Genomic DNA, 4,226 nt, shown 5'->3' on the forward strand with positions numbered 1-4,226 from the left:
GGTAGGTTACAGGGAATTTATTAGGTAGTGTTTAGTTTTTATCTTAAACTGGTTGAGAGAGGTACTGTCTTTAACATGGTTGGGAAGGTCATTCCACATTCTGGGCCCCTTGATTTGTAGAGCATTTCTGGTTTGATTAAGTCGTACTCTAGGAATATCAAAACTGTATTTATTTCTGGTGTGGTGCTCATGGGTTCTGTTACAACCTTCTATGAAGCTTTTGAGATCAGGATTGGCATTACAATTTAGCGTTTTGTATATGTTTAGTACACATGAGAGAATGTGCAGTGACTTAATGTCTAACATATTCAGGGATTTGAATAGGGGCACCGAGTGATGTCTGGGGCCAGAATTGGATATTGTCCTAATAGCAGCTTTGTGTTGAGTAATTAGAGGACGTAAATGATTTTGGGTAGTAGAGCCCCAAGCACAAATACCATAGTTGAGATATGGATAGATAAGGGAGTAATAGAGAGTCACCAGGGCAGGGCGTGGTACATAATATCTGATCTTAGAAAGAATGCCCACAGTTTTTGAAACTTTTTTAGATATGTTTAGAATGTGTCCCTGGAAATTCAGCTTGTGGTCAATGAGAATGCCAAGGAATTTGCCATCTAATTTGTTACAAATTTGGGTATTGTTTATTTTGAGATTTATTTGATTAGAGGATTTATTGCCAAACAGAATATAGAAAGTTTTGTCAATGTTAAGGGTGAGTTTGTTGGCAGTTAGCCACAGATGGACTTTATTTAGCTCAGTATTTACTGTGGCATTTAGAGCAAGGGGATCAGGACTGGAGTAAATGAAGGTTGTGTCGTCAGCAAATAGGATTGGTTTGAGGTGTTGGGAGGCATTTGGAAGGTCATTAATGTAGATGAGAAAGAGGAGAGGGCCAAGTATGCTGCCCTGGGGAACACCAATGTTGATGGGTAGGGTGGGAGAAATTGTATTATTCACAGAAACACATTGGAGCCTGTCAGTAAGGTAGGATTTGAGGTATTGTAGGGAGTGTCCTCTGACACCATAATGATGTAATTTAAGAAGAAGGTTTTGGTGGTTGACAGTATCGAAAGCTTTACGCAGGTCCACAAATAATCCAACAGGGAACTCATTTTTATCAAGAGCTGTATGAATCGAGTTAAGCATACTAATAAGTGCATCGTTAGTCTCGATGCACTAATTAAGACACGTTGCCGGGGATGAAACAGAATCCTGCAGGCACGAAGGAGGGGGGGGGATGGTAAGACAAGCAGACGTAGGAGGAACCAAGGAGACGTTTCCCACAGGCGTGCCCGCACGGCTGGGGGGGGGGGCGGAAATAACAGTGGGCCGAAGAGAAGATAACGTCGCCGAGGCGCGCTGGACGGCACACAACCCGGTCTGAGAGGGACATAGGCCCTAAAGCGAGAGGCGATAACGTAGAATGGGATGGAAGAATGCGGAAGAGGGCGAGACCGAGTAAACAGGGAACCAGGGGGGGGGGGGGGGCAACCGATAAGCCGCGGCTCGCGCACCGCTGGCCATACCTAAACATACCTAGACAGGAAGGGGAGAAGCATAAGAGTAACCCAGCAAAAGAGACAAGCAGCTGTCAAAGCATAGCCTGCAGGAGGCGAATGACTGGGGAAGGCTGACGAACAGGCCCCAATAACTTAAAGCAAGGGCAAGAGGCCCGAAACACAGCAACGAGCCCGACGCGTCGGAATTTACCCAAACCATAAAGGCAAAGCTCAGTAAACACCCGAAGGAGACCAAGAAAATATCTAGGCAACAGGAAGAAAGTTAACCAACCCAATGAAAAAAAAAAACAGAGAAGGGGGGGGGGAAAGTAGCCTGAATAAACAAGCAAGAAGCAAGAGGCCCGCAACACCGATAGCAAGGCAAGCAGCAGACCTTACAGACGTAGTAGATACAAGCGTAATTGAACGACAGAGGAACCGGGGGAAGAACATAACTAACAGCGAGAGCTAGGCGTAAACGAGAATAAATGAAAGGAACCCAACAACTGCAGGGCCAGAAGCGTAAAGCTAGAGGCGAGTGCCCACAACTGCACCTCGCACATCCTGGCTGCCTTGAAAAACAACGGCGAAGGAAAGGGGACTACTAACTGTAGACACTGCCAAGGAAATAAACAAAAGATGGCAGAAACAAAATAACGTAAGGCAAATATAACATTTCGCCCTATAGTAAAAATTGTTTATAACAAACATAAAGGATGCACGACACAAATGTAACCAATTAAGTAACAGGGATTAAATAGTGGTAGGCGAATGGGACATTTCGCCCTATAATAAATAGATAACAAATTTAATGACAAACATAAAATGATGCACAGCACAAATGTTACCAAATAAGTAAGATGTATTAAATTGCGGTAGGCTAAATGGAACATTTCGCCCTAGAATAAATAAAACCATTTTTACATTAAGAAAACGCAGGAGAAGCATAACATAAATATAACCATATAAGTAACGTGAATAAACTGCAAGAACTAAGCATAAACTACTGTGACTACCGATGAAACCAGGCAAAAGTGCAGGGCCAGGAAACGGGAAGCTAAAAGGGGGGGCCCGCGAATACTGCAAATAGCCCAGCCTGGCTGACTTTACTTAATAATTTACTTAGGAACTCTGCAAATAGCACAGCCAGGCTGACTCTACTTAATAATTTACTTAGTAACTCTGCAAATAGCACATCCTGGCTGACTTTACTTAATAATTTACTTAGGAACTCTGCAAATAGCACATCCTGGCTGACTTTACTTAATAATTTACTTAGTAACTCTGCAAATAGCACATCCTGGCTGACTTTACTTAATAATTTAATTAGTAACTCTGCAAATAGCACATCCTGGCTGACTTTACTTAATAATTTACTTAGTAACTCTGCAAATAGCACATCCTGGCTGACTTTACTTAATAATTTAATTAGTAACTCTGCAAATAGCACATCCTGGCTGACTTTACTTAATAATTTAATTAGTAACTCTGCAAATAGCACATCCTGGCTGACTTTACTTAATAATTTACTTAGTAACTCTGCAAATAGCACATCCTGGCTGACTTTACTTAATAATTTAATTAGTAACTCTGCAAATAGCACATCCTGGCTGACTTTACTTAATAATTTACTTAGTAACTCTGCAAATAGCACATCCTGGCTGACTTTACTTAATAATTTACTTAGGAACTCTGCAAATAGCACATCCTGGCTGACTTTACTTAATAATTTACTTAGTAACTCTGCAAACAGCACATCCTGACTGACTTTACTTAATAATTTACTTAGGAACTCTGCAAATAGCACATCCTGGCTGACTCTACTTAATAATTTACTTAGTAACTCTGCAAATAGCACATCCTGGCTGACTTTACTTAATAATTTACTTAGTAACTCTGCAAATAGCACATCCTGGCTGACTTTACTTAATAATTTAATTAGTAACTCTGCAAATAGCACATCCTGGCTGACTTTACTTAATAATTTACTTAGTAACTCTGCAAATAGCACATCCTGGCTGACTTTACTTAATGACGTAAGGCAAGGAAAAATGAGCAAACATACTGAACACAGCAACGCAAAATTAAACATGCGACATGAGCAAAGCATCAACTGTCGGAGTAAATTAAGGTAGGCTGTTTGGGAAAAAGAATCCGTGGTAATCTGAAAGCAGGAGGCATGTTAGTGCTGAAATGTAGAACGTAATTAAGAGTAAGGGCAAGGCATGTCGCGAGATGTCTGCAAGTACAAAATAAGAAACCTTCCATATAAAGTGTGTGAAAGTCTTAATTTACATTGTCTTAGGAAGGCAAAGAACGGGATATCATTAAATATACGACGTTCCCGACGACGCTTCGACGCCGCCATCTGCTGGAGGGTACCGTGCCCCAGGCAACGTGGGGGCCACCCCCCTGTCCAGGGCACCTGAATAGGGGCAAGGCATGGCACGTGATATCTGCAAGTACAAAATAAGGGTATACAATCGGCGTGCATATATAACCATTTTTACATTAAGAGAACGGAGGTGAAGCATAACATAAATATAACCAAATAAGTAACGTGAATAAACTGCAAGAGCCAAGCGTATATACTGTAACCACTGAGGAAACTAGGCAAAAATGCAGGGCCAGGGAACGTAAAGCAAAATAAGGGCCCGCGAATACTGCAAATAGCACCTCCTGGCTGACTTTACTTAATAAATTACTTATAACACTGCAAATAGGACA

Source organism: Procambarus clarkii, unplaced genomic scaffold, assembly GCF_040958095.1.
Source record: "Procambarus clarkii isolate CNS0578487 unplaced genomic scaffold, FALCON_Pclarkii_2.0 HiC_scaffold_136, whole genome shotgun sequence".
NCBI classification, from domain to species: domain Eukaryota; kingdom Metazoa; phylum Arthropoda; class Malacostraca; order Decapoda; family Cambaridae; genus Procambarus; species Procambarus clarkii.